Here is a 14,068-nt window from a genome sequence, read left to right as displayed (position 1 = left end):
TCGATCCTGATACCTACGCAGACTGGGATGACACACATTTTCTCAATTCTATAACATCCATTTCCCCCAGGGTATGTGTTCATGGAATGGGACTCATTGTTTTGAACCGGTTATTACCGATTCATACCCGATTCAAATAAATTCCGAAATATACGGTCTCATCTTCAAAATATACCGACGAATTATTCATATTCCTCGTTTTTGATATTCCTTGGAATATTACTAGCTATATAGAACATTTTGCCATGCCCACATAATTTTATCCGATTAGTGAATCTATTTTTAAATTGACTTGTTTATTTTAAACACTTGCTTTTATTGCATTTGGCGTAAAAAGAGGTTTTAGCGAAAATGGTCAAACAAAAAAAACCTAAGAGAGAGAATCGTTCCTGTTTCTAAATTTTGATATTCCGTTGAATAATGCGGCTAACTAAAACCTTCGGCCCTGCCCACATAGTCATATCGCATTGATGAATACATTTTTTACAAAATTAACTACTTTTAAGTACTCCCATTTATTGTATTTTGACTAAAACAAGGTTAAAAAGCTTCACAAAAAAACAGTCGCATTGTTGTCCATCAATGTTGCTGGTATTTGAAGACTGTTGCTTTTCAGCGGAGTGTGGCCACTTGTACATATATTTTATATTATTTTATATAAAGATGCTGTTTTCCAAGCTGTTTTAAACCGTAATTAATTAATAAAATATTTTCAAATTGATAAGTCTTAGACCCTATTCATGAATTTTGATTAGTTTCCTATGTATATATCCTGATCCCGATACTCGTTCTTGGTCTTCAAAATGGCGTTGAAGTACCTTTTAAACAGAGACTAACCTAACTAGTTTCTGCATTCATGAGAGCCTAGATGACAAACATTTCCGCAATTCTATAATATCCTTTTCAATAGGTTATGGGATGCAGAATGTTGCCCATGCTCGATTTCATACAATTGAATGTTGCCGGAACCTTTGTGCGGGAATGATCAAGTAAGAACATGTTGCTGCGGCAGCATGTTGTGCTACATTTTTGAAGATAGGCGGAAAGAAAAAATCGCGTGTCCGTTTCAAAACCGTTTAAGTTACCAAAACCGATTCCTTTAAACCCAACCACATGAAAAAAGTGTTTTATTCATATATTATAATTCGCCTAATTCTGTTTTTACACGGTCTTTTTTAACACGGTTTGAAAATCAAAAATTTTAAATTTTTGTAGACGATTTTATTCCATTTAGCATGGTTCAAAATAAGACAACACAAATGGAAAACAAACGAAAAAAAGAAAGAGCATAAAGCGAATAGTACGTACATATGTACATACACAGAGAAACCTTTTTCGTTTCTTTGTGTATACATAAATACATACATACAAGCAAATTCACTGCTCGGAGCAATTTTAGATAGCAAAAATTTAGGGGAATTCACTTTTTGTGGAAATTTAAGGGGATTAAATTTTTGCAATAGTAATGTGTGAACTATCAATGCAATCAGAAAACCGCTTCCGTTAATGTGCGATATTACATAAAACCAATAAGAAAAAAAATTAATTCATTTTTAGTTCAAAACGCCACATGGTACAGAATTATCTGAGGATCTGAGGTTAAATCGTTACCCAGTATCAACCATAATAAAATGGACAAAACTGTTTTGGACAGTCGATATTGCCTATAGTGTCTGAAGTTTATTTGCAGCTGTGTCTAGGCAGTGTTGTCATTGCGACTGAATTTAGCCCACTTAACCCCCCCTCTAGTTAAACAGGTTAAAAGCTTGAGTTACACAGCGGTTAATAATACTGCATGTAAACTCTTCTTGTATATCCATTTGTTACCGCAATATCTTTCACCTGAACTACGATACAATTCTTAAAGATTCATAATTTTCGTGGAAAGTATTTTGATACCCACTGGTCGATAATGGGCTAATCGTTCTCCGTCCATGATTAGAAATCATATTCCTCAATTTTGATATTTGGTCATATATTTATAGCTAGCTAGGACCCTCAGCTGTGAACACATAATTTTATCCAATAGATAAATCAATTTTCTACAAGATTGATTAATTTTAGGGACTCTGTTTTATTGGATTGTGTCTTAAAGAAGCCCGAAGAAAAAAAGGTCAAAGCAAAAAACGAAGGTGATCGTCAGATGAAAATGGTATAAAAATTAAGGCAGCACTGATTTAAAAATGTGCAAGCACATTAAATTGAAATTTGAAATTTCATTATAGTTTGTTAATTCAGTTTTGCTTAAAAGTTAATATTTTGTTGTAAAACCTAAAAAGCTTAAAAAGCTTTCAGTCCGTTACTTTTGAATTTAAAATGAATGTACTTTCTCTACTTTTGAAGCCTTTATTTTTTTGAACTAAAGGCAATATAAGAATAGTTTTTAGTTTCTTTCAGAATTTCATATCGTAATAAAGACTGTTTTTCCAGCTTTTTAATTTTTTTGTTCTATCTATGTATTAAACGCTTCAACCTCCCCAACGAATAATGGGCGATATAAAATATGTGATTGTATGCTTTTTTCGATTTCAGAGTTTTTAATGCTGTTGTTTGGTTTCTGTTTTCTGTTGTGCTTCTAGCATATTTGGCGTAGGGTACGGCGGTGGCTTTGGCGGCGGGTCCTGATCCACACGGATCTCCAGTCCCAAGGGCGTGTAGAACGGCGACTTGTAGGAGAGTGCCGCTGCTGCCAAGGTGATGGGATCAGGATAAATTGATCGACCCCTGCAGTCTGTATGTGTACAAATTAAATAACTGCGGTAGCGGATTGTGTTTTTAAAAAAGTTTTTATTTTACTTCTAACTTCACTGATATAGATTTAAGTAGAGGGTCACAAAGGATTCCGGACAAAGGGTTTGCGCGATCTTAATTTTTAGCTCGACTTTGCGGTGTCGCTTCTGGATCAAGACTGACTTGAACTTTCTGATCTTTGCATCGTTGATCCCTTTCGGGAATAGTTTTTCTATAAACATTTCAATTGATTTCGCCATCCCGAGTATTGGATTTCGTCATCCAAAGAGAGAACTGTAAAATGCCTAAAGTGCAGGATCTGCAGAAAGCCGGGAGTGAGATTGTTTATGAGAAGCCGGGTGTGGGCAAACATTGGTTTTCCATTTAGGCGAGTGTCAAAGATTGGGATTGCGGCGGGAGCCCTTGAGATTGTACATCTTAGAAATCAATTAGGCGGAGGCACAAGATTGAAATTGTTTTCGTTTTGGAAAGCCAAAGATTGTTTACAACTCGTATAAGAGCTCAATAGAATTGGGTACGTTAACTCCCCCCATTCTTAAATGTTTCGTTCCGATACATTTTGAAGTTCTGATAGAGCTCTAATTTCTTCTGACAGTATTTGAATGTTGCTTTCCACTATTTCTTCTGACGGTATTCTTATTGATTTAATAAGTACAAATTTGGTTAATTTATAGCCGAAGTAAAATAACATTATCAATATCAAAATGATTAAGAATAATGTTGTTAATGGTAAGGCCGTATTACCTAATGTTATAAGGGGATTTAAAATATTAACATTATCAAAAGAAAATTGCTTATCATTCGATTGTATATAATCAACTAATTCAAAATCGCTATATCTATGATGCGATATATATCTTAGAATTTTACCCTTATCATTTATGTGGGTTATATTATTTATTACAATTGTGTTGTTGAATATAAGGAAATACGATCCTAACAAAGTAGTATTGTCTACGATATTTTTGCCTGAAACTAATATGGCACCATCCTGAATGATGTCTATTTCTTTGTTTTTTTCCCTTTTTTTAGTGCAGTTGGCTTTAAAGCCATTAAGTAAATTGGTGAAACAGGTCTTCTTTAAATTTATTTGTGCGTAATTGTTCAAAGTTTCACTTTTAAAATTATTCATTAAATAGTATTTCTCCTTACATTCACAAACTTTTTCACTTATAACTAACATTCCATCATTTTGTGAGATGGCTCTTGCATGGTAAAACTTGCAAATATCTTTAATTTGAGGATATTTTATGTAAATGATTATTAAATCAGCATTTCGAATTATTTTAACCGTTGCAATGTCCAGCAGATCAGACAGTTCAACAGGATGTTTTTCATGCTTATAAATGTCCTCTATTTCGTTTTTATTTAAAATTTTTGTATTGAAAATGTTTACTTTTAATAGGGTTATGGTATCAACTAAATTTAGTAGGTCAAAAGTTATTAATTTTAAACGATGCTTTCTCAGTATCGTTTCTTCATTGAAGATGACATTTTTTAATGAATTTGATAGCAATTCAATTTCTTTGAAAAATTTGGAATTTATTACAAATTGTTTATTATTATTTTCAGTTAATTCATTTACTTTATTTTGTATTTTCAAAAAGTCGTCATGAAAATATTTAATATTTGATGTTATCTTTATGTATAATTCTGTTTCTATTGTTGATTATAATTTTATGCGGTCGATTTTCCTTAACTACCTGCTTTTTGTATCGGGATTGAAGTTTATTTCTTTCCCCGAATTTCTTTTCATAAACTACTTCTCCTATTTTATAATCTTTTTCTCTTCTATCTTTGTTATGTAGCTTAAGCATTTTGGTCTGAGCTTCCTTACGTAATATTGGATTATGCTTGTGTTCTATTTTGTTATACAATATGTCATATGGCATTTGATTGGTCGTTGAATGTATCGTCAGGTTATATTTCAGTGCCGCCCTTATTATTATTTCTGAATAATCTGTTAGATTTAGTTCATCCTTGATGCACCGCGCTATTTCTGTTAGTGTGGAATGTACCCTTTCTACCTGACCATTTGAGGTGCTGTGTCTGGGATCAGCATAATAAATAGTTAAGTTACTTCTTTGTATGAATGATCTAAATTGTGCTGAAGTAAAGCTTGGTTCGTTGTCAGTCATTAAAGATGTTGCTAACGGAAAGTGTTGCAAAATTTCCATTACCTTATTTTCAATGTTTAATTTACTTTGAATTTCCTTGACCACCAAGTATTTGGAATAAGAATCTATACAAGTTATGAATGTTAGGTTTTGGGCATAGTATATGTCTAAGTGTAATTGATCTCCTTTTTTCGCTGGAATGGGAGCTTCCCCAATTGGAATTTTTACAGGGTGTCTGTGATATTTGTTTTTGTTACAGATCTCACAATTTTTTATATATTCTTTTAATTTTTTGTGCAGGTTTGGCCAATAATACAGCTAAGTTATTTGTTTGTAATTTTCGTCTAGTCCTCTATGGGCTCTGCAATGTGTTTCTTCTATAATTATAGCTTTATCTTCTGAATTTACTACATCTTGGAGGAACTTTCTCGTGAAGAGAAATTTATTTATTAAGTTTTTCTTTAGCTTATTTTGGATAAGGTATAAATCTTCTAAAGTGCAGTGTATTCCTGTGGTTAAGTGAGGCTGAATAAATTCTTTTAAAATGATTAGCAGATTGTCTACCGTATCAAATTCAATAATATGTCGGGTATTTTCATAAACTCTTACTAACTCATGAACTGTGAATCTCCCTTGCGCTAATATTAGCTGCTGTTTAAATTGGTTTAGAGGCTTGCTAGTCTCTTGAATGACGTTTTCAAAACTACTCTCTGCTGAATGCTGAGTATTTATGTCTGATTCTGATTCTGTCTGGTCGACATCACTATCTGTCATATGATTTATTTTAATCCGAGATAAAGCGTCCGCTACTACGTTAGTTGAGCCTGGCTTATAAATGATTTTTGGTGTGAAACTTTCTATGAAGTAATACCAACGTTTCATTTCAACATTTGGATTTTTTTGCGACATTGCAAAGGACAAAGGTTGGTGATCTGTATGTATTTCAATTCCACTCACTCCGTATAAATAATTTCGCAAATTTTTTAATGCCCATACAATAGCTAATAATTTCTTTTTATTAGTAGCATATAATTGCTCGGTTTTACTTAAAGTTTTAGAAATAAATGTTATGGGATTTCCATCTTGCGACAAAACTGCACCTATTGCTATGTCCGATGCATCTGTGGTTAATGTGAATTTTTTATTGTAATCTGGTTGTACTAATTCAATATGTGCTATTAAACTGTCCTTTAAATTATTAAATGCTCCCATTGCTGGTTCATCCAGCTGTATTAATGTTTTCTTGGATGCCCTTCGTGAAACTTTCCCATTTACTCCACTCAGATATTTTGTTAATGGTTTGGCAATTGTAGCATAATTTCGGACAAATTTTCTGTAATACCCTGTTAGTCCTAAGAAGCTTCGTAGCTCTCTGATATTTTTAGGAATTGGATAGGTTTGTATTGTGGAGATTTTGTCTGGATCTGTTTTAATGATATTTTGGGAAACAATGTATCCCAGAAATTTGGAAATTTAGAAACCTGACTCTAAATCAATGGCCGAGAAATACTTTGCCTTACCTAAATTGGCAAGGATTACTGAAGGATCTTGCATAGGGTATCTATCCGGTATGGTGTTTTCATTAAGTTTCTTAAAGTCTATTACTAATCTATGTTTAGGAGTTCCGTCCTCATTTACTCCCTTCTTTGGTACTACTATTACCGGTGAATTATATGGGCTTTTACTAGGTCTGATTATACCTTCATCTAACATTTTACTTATTTCGTTATTAACGAAATCGTTAACCGAATAAGCGTATGGATACTGCTTGCCATATACCGGTCTATCATGTTCAGTGTTAATCTCTCCTTTTATATCCGTTCTGAACGGTAACTGTAAATTTATATTGGCATGGTCTTCTTCGATGATAGATACCATTTTCTCTCTGAGATTTTCTAAATTGTCCTCTTTGTAGGTTATTGTGTTATACAATTTCATTTTTTTCAATTCAGAATTTGCATAATTTTGAATGTCGGATATTTCTACGACGGCGCGTTCAGGATTTTTGCATCCCAAACTTTTAAATTGTTCATTGTCGGATAATTCAACGACGGCGTGTTCAGGATTCTTTAATCCCAAACTATTCGAACTTTTAGTGTCGGATAATTCTACGACGGCGTGCTCAGGATATTTTAATCCCAAACTATTAAAACTTTGGATGTCGGATAATTCAACGACGGCGGGTTCAGGATATTTGAATCCCAAACTATTGACGGATAATTCTTCGTCGGCGTGCTCAGGAATTTTTTGATCCCAAGCTATATAAACTTCCTTCTACCTTTACTGAATCACTTTTCATTTCTTTTTCTTCTTCAAAATATTTTTTTATTATATATTCCTTCAACGGAAGGATGGTTTTTCCTTCTATAAAGGTTAATTTGTTTAAAGAAAGGACCTCGTCATATATTAGTTTCTCTTCATTGTCTTTATAACTTAAAGTCCCCTTTCCTGTATCAATAACAGCTCCGATTTTCTTTAATAGGTTAAATCCTATTAGTAAATCTGCCTCCATTCCATCTATTTCATAAAACACTTGTTTTGTGTTGAAAATAGTTATATTATGGAAATATTTAATTATTGAAAACCCATTCACTGTAGCAACCTTCTTATAAATTGATAATTCTTTTTTATTTTCGTAAATTCCCTTTTGTTATATAACAGGAAGTTGCTCCCGTATCTATCAAAACTTTTAGTTCTCTGTTTATTTTTTTATCTACTCTTTTTAAGTAGGGCAGACCTACTTCGGGGGCTGATCTAAAAAATGGTCCTCCTCAATGTTATTTATCCGCATTGCTTTATTAGCCGGTTGTTCCGACATTTCGTTTGGCTTTCGTTTCTGCGCCTGATTTTCGTTAGACTGATTATTCGGTACTACGTTTGCCCTAAAATGCTGAGCTTGGCTATAATTGTTATTATTTCTCCTATAATAACCGTTAGTATTCTCCCGATAATTTCTATTATTATTATTTCCCCTGAATTGATTGCTGTTCTGTCGGTTCTTGATTTGTATCGATTCGTCTACATCCATTGGTTCTGGGGCCTGATTTTGTTGTCTATTACCCAAGAAATAGGGTTGTCCCCATGACATGTTATTCCTCTGAAGATCCTTTTTTTGGTCGAATGGTGAACTATTAGTCCTTGGTTGTCGTTGGTTGAATCTTAATGTATTGTAGTTATTATTCCCTGAATTTCTGGGGCCACTGAATTGGTAGGCAAATTGGGCCCGAATGTTATTTGATTGCAATTCCTGTACCTTTGCCAAGGCATTCGGTAAATCTGGGGGATTCAATGAAAATAGGATTTCTGCAATGCCGCCGTTTAGGCCAGTGACAAAAATGCGTAAGGCATTGTCTCTAATTTTCTTATTTGATTCTTTCGTCATTTCACTGTCCTTTCCGTGAGTCATTGTTGTCTTATTTATTAACAAGGTCATTTTCTTGTTAACCTCGTTATAGAAATCTATTATTGAAAGGTTCCCTTGTCGGAGAACGCTTAACTCCTGTTCTATTATGTAAATTGGTCTCTTGTCACTGTAAACAAAGTCAAGTCGTGAAAGTATGGCATCAAAATTTAAAACTGTCCCGTGGTTGGTCAGTGCGTCATGTGCTGGTCCTGTTATTTTGTTTCTCAAAATTGTTAAGGCAATATAATATTGCTTACTTCCTTTCTTATATAACTTCACTGCAGTTTCTGCAGCTTCCCTCCATCCTACGTATTGGTTTAATCCACCATTGAAAATTGGTAGGGATTCTATTACCTTTAATGTGGTGTCATCTTTTATTGTCTCGTCTATTGTTTCTGCCTGATAATCTGATACCTGATCGGATTTAGTTTCTATTTGTTGTTTTAAATTTACAATTTGCTCCTGTACTTGTGTAATTTGAAATGCTATCAATTGTTTGACCAGATCTGCAGTGAGATCGGTCCTTGTTTGTGAGTTAATCATTTTTAGTTTTTCAAAATCTAAAGTTAGTTGATCCACCTTAAATTTTTCTTATATGTTTGTTTTTATAATCTAATATAACCTAATTGAACTTATATATTTATTAATACAACTTTTGCTCACGAACTATCCGGTAGGGGTCGTCCTTCTTAGTTTGGCTGACAGATCTTCGAACGGGTCTTCCTTCTTGATTTGGCTGACAGGTCTTCGAACGGGTCTTCCTTCTTAAATTTCTTTGTTTAACTGGGTCTTCTGGGGGTCTTCCTTCTTTGGTTTAGCTGATAGTTTCACTTTCTTTGTGTTTTGGTTTGGTTGGTTTTGTTTAAAAACTTTGGTTTTTTTGGTTTTTTTGTATTTTTGAATTGTCTTGATTAGCTTTTGTATTTATTTGTATTTTGTATTGTATTTGTATTTGTATTTGTATTGTATATTGTATTTATTTTTGCACACCCTAAGCTCCGGTTTGTTTCCTTTTTATCTCACTTTTTCTTATCTTATATCTCACAGTCACTCCGCGTTTTTATATCTGAAGGATTTATTCCATTAATTAATTGTCCTTCGGGTTTCGGCACGACGCAACACTTTTATTATTCGGTGCTTCTTATACAACGTCGCCCCACGTTGGGCGCCAATTAAATAACTGCGGTAGCGGATTGTGTTTTTAAAAAAAGTTTTTATTTTACTTCTAACTTCACTGATATAGATTTAAGTAGAGGGTCACAAAGGATTCCGGACAAAGGGTTTGCGCGATCTTAATTTTTAGCTCGACTTTGCGGTGTCGCTTCTGGATCAAAACTGACTTGAACTTTCTGATCTTTGCATCGTTGATCCCTCTCGGGAATAGTTTTTCTATAAAAATTTCAATTGATTTCGCCATCCCGAGTATTGGATTTCGTCATCCAAAGAGAGAACTGTAAAATGCCTAAAGTGCAGGATCTGCAGAAAGCCGGGAGTGAGATTGTTTATGAGAAGCCGGGTGTGGGCAAACATTGGTTTTCCATTTAGGCGAGTGTCAAAGATTGGGATTGCGGCGGGAGCCCTTGAGATTGTACATCTTAGAAGTCAATTAGGCGGAGGCCCAAGATTGAAATTGTTTTCGTTTTGGAAAGCCAAAGATTGTTTACAACTCGTATAAGAGCTCAATAGAATTGGGTACGTTAACTTACATGTATACAATATAATTACCCTTTAAGGTATAATTCATATCTTTATTTCAGAGCTGGATTACGTTTTAAAAATCATAAATTAAATACTTCTGTCCATAAAGTGAAAACGGAGAATTCCTGAGATCTTAATATATTCATTGAAAATGACATCGCAAACTATCAATTAGATCTATTTGATAATAATAGGTATTAATAAATAATAATAGGTATATTACGAAAGTGGCGTGTCCTGCACTGTCCCAGGATCCCAGTCGCTGGTCGTGGCAGAGGAAGGTTTTGCTTCCTCACGCTTTCTTCGCTTCCGCAAGTTATCCTGCTTGGTAAAAATTTGCTTTAATTATTTGTACGATTTTGTTGTTACAGTTAGAACTTACCCGTTCTCTTTGTTCCGGGGTTATGCTATGGGTGCGAGTCCGATTGTAAATACAATTTCCACCATTCTTCGGGCACCAAAAGTGCCCCTCGTGGGGACACAGCTCCAACAGCTGCCTGCCCAGCTCTTTACATTGGGAGAAGCTCAGCTCAAGTTCTTCCTTTCTGTACATATTGATAGCTCCGTCGCATAGTAGACGTACCTCATTCGAGTTCATCTTGTGGCCTATCTTCTTCCGCGTTAGCAGTTCTTTGTAGAGTTGTTGAAGCTTAGAGCTACCCGTGCCCTGCTCCTCTTCTGCCTCCGTCAGCGGTGAGAGCGGAGCTAGAGGCTGTTCCTCTTCTTCCATTACAGCGTCTACGCTCTCCTGGAGATCCGCTTCAAACTGCGTCTGCTGTTGCTGTTCTGGCGTTTGTTGCTTATGCTGTTGCATCTCAGATGGGGATGGGGAGCTTACATGTGCCTCTGCCTCTGCCTGTGCCTCTGCCTTTGCCTTTGCCTCTGCCTCTGCCTTTGCCTTTGCCTTTGCCTCTGCCTTTGCCTTTGCCTTTGCATTTGCATCTGCCTCTGCCTTTGCCTTTGCCTTTTCCTTTGCCTTTGCCTGTTCCTCTGCCTCTGCCTTTGCCCTTGCCTTTGTCCTGAGAGAAAAGGAAGGATCATTCCATGATCAAATAACCCGATAAACACCGATATCCTTACCTGCTGCTCCTTTGTAACGGAACTCCAGAAATTGAACATGTCCTTAGCATACTGTTCACTGACAGTCTGGGCAGTGTAGATTATATGTTTCCGATCGAGCTGGTGTTGGTATGGCAGACCGGCGTTAAACCCCGGAGGTGGAGGTGGAGCTGCGCTCGGCACATACGAAGAAGGGGCCAGACCGGTAGATGGCGTCCATCCGGGCCATCCAAAATTAATATTATACATTTCTTCACACACTTAACTTCACTTTTCGAAGATATTTCCAAGAATGGCATGAAAGACAGCGGGACACCGTTATGTGCACATATACATGATACGTTGCACACATACAGGACAACGGCGGTCAGAAAACCAATACGTGAGTCTCAGATTTAAATGTATGTGTGCGCCGTAAAAAACTGCTGCGATCTGGAGTACGAGAAGGAAAGAGACAGCAAAAGAAAAGCTCGAAAATGAGTGACATATACATATGTACATATGTGTGCCTGATAAAAAGCGGACAAGATCGTAAAAAGAGGATGCGAAGTAAGACAGGAGCAAGACAAAAGCACGAAAATCAGTGTTGTGTACTATTACTATTTTTACAATTTCATAATTTTATAAAATTATATGAAAACATTAATAAATTAATAGATAATAAATAAAATTGAAATAACCAAAAATAAAAATACATCAAATTCTTTACATGCCGACGGGGAATCGAACCCCGGTCTCTATTTTAATATTTTTAATAGAAAATATAGGAAAAATATATATAAAATAACAGAAAAAATACAAATTTTTACATCACGACGGGGATTTGAACCCAGCGCAACCACCACCCCGGGAAGGTGCTGAGGGGTGGCAGTACTACCCACTGTACTGCCAAATGTATTACCAAACAGGTAGCTAAAAGTTAAACTTGTAATATAGTTTTACAAGAGGGATGAAGGAGTGGAGTAAAGAAATTGTCAAGAAGAACAGTTAGGAACAGAAAAATTGGTATATGTATATAGAGCTGAAATTTGCAAGAATTCTTACCAGTTGCTACTGACCTTACCAAGCAGTAACAACGTGTTCCATTCCTTCCTGCGCGTAAGCGAGGAAATTGTTATAAATGCAATCGGCCGTCTCACTCGAAAGGGGCATTCCCATGAAATGGAAGTTGGTGTGGTCAATTTGATCTACAACCTCCAGCATTATGGGAATGCTCCTTTCGTCGTGATTTACGACGAAATACATTTGAAGTGGGACGTGCGTGGCAACAAGTAATATGCTATACTGGAACGTTGCCCTGGAGTACCCTGTGCTCTGGGATTTCGTTCACCTGCGCAAAGTAATCGCGGAGAAGTTCGAGGTGAAGGACACGGTGATGGAGCAGCTGTACTGTACTACCTGACCTTCACAGCCGAGCACTGGCAGGACACCGTGTATCCACCGGTCCCGATTTACACCCATGATCCCGACAATGTCTTACGGGCTCGGACGATTACGGAGCTGACACAGGTTCAACGGCTTGTGGAACGCGTTATGTCCTACCCGGGGGCCACCGGGTTCACCACCTTGAACCGCCTTAACAGCACCAACCTGGAGCTGCACGGATCGTCGATTGTTGCCCAGGTGCACCGAATAGTGCAACATATGGAAGTCGTGCCGGCATATCGGGAGGAGTTTGCGAGAAATCCGTATCGGTTCATGGCGACTGTCGTTGGAGTCGTGGAAAGAATCACTCCCAAACCGGGAACCGGCCCTGAGGACGTTGGATGACGTTGCCATGCGTGAAGAAATCGGTCCTTTTCAGGACCACCAAAAATTCATAGAGATGGAAATATTTTCATTTATTCAATTTACAATTCACATTTGCGAAGGCTGGAAAGGTTCTTGGTAAATTTGAGTGTCGGAGTACAGGATGGGTAATTCGATTCAGTTTGCAACTGTAGACTTAATGAGCTGTAACAAAATCAAGGCAGAACTCGGATTAACAATCCCCAGGAAACGTGTGAGCCAAATTTTACACGGAAATTTGAACCTTTAATATCAAAATAAAGTTGGCAAGTTTAAGATTGTGAGGCGGCAATCCTGGAAAATCAAGTGAGTTGAAAAATTCCGGTGGATAGTTCACGACATCCTCTTCATTAGTTTTCGTATCAACTGCCCTCATTTCGCCAGGAATGTCATCTGGAATTTTGAAATTTAATTCATTTACATATGGTTACATATTTACATTTTTTTTAATTTTATAGAATTTTGTGGCTTTTAGATTTCTTAATTTAGATGCAGGGCAAAGAGACGTTTACATTTCAAGATTTCAAGTGACATTTTACCACAGAAAATTTACATTTTACCAAAGACAATTTGTTTATATATATAAATAAGTTCTTTATAAATACCTATAAATACTTATAAATATTGAAAAATATTGACATTAATATTTATACGATACTAAAGTCACTCAATTGTTTGCCTTCCCGAAAACCCTCCAATAACACTTAAACTTTATGGTATGCTATTAAAGTTGTAATTGACTTGTAAGTATTATTACGAATCTCTTGTATGGGAATAAGTAGTTATTATATAGGCACTTTGCTATGGGACAGTGTTAGGTACACAAAGGAGGAATATAAATTATAGAGAAAGTAGAAAGGTTCAAGGGCATCGAAACCGTTTTTCAGGAAACACTTAAAAAATACCTCTAAACTATCACATTAGATTCATTGCAAAGGGATGACCTACCTGTTTGAGGGTTGTTTGAATCGCAACACGGGACCAATCGTAAAAACAGGTTCATTGACAGTAAGAGGGAGGAGAGAAAATATAAATGAGCGAAGGATCGATTTGAGAGGATTTTACATGGTTGAGAAGGAGGTTTGAGATCGAAGTTAGTTCACATTATCACAGCTAACAGCTAGTACATAAACTAGTAATCTTTCAACAACGATGGATGACCTCGAAATCATTTTTATCGATTCCCAACCGGAATCAACCATAAATCTGGACTCTCAGCCGAGCTCCGTAGACCTGTCCTTGATTTTTGGGA

This window comes from Drosophila miranda, chromosome 3, assembly GCF_003369915.1.
Source record: "Drosophila miranda strain MSH22 chromosome 3, D.miranda_PacBio2.1, whole genome shotgun sequence".
NCBI lineage: Eukaryota > Metazoa > Arthropoda > Insecta > Diptera > Drosophilidae > Drosophila > Drosophila miranda.
This window is presented reverse-complemented; position numbering follows the sequence as displayed.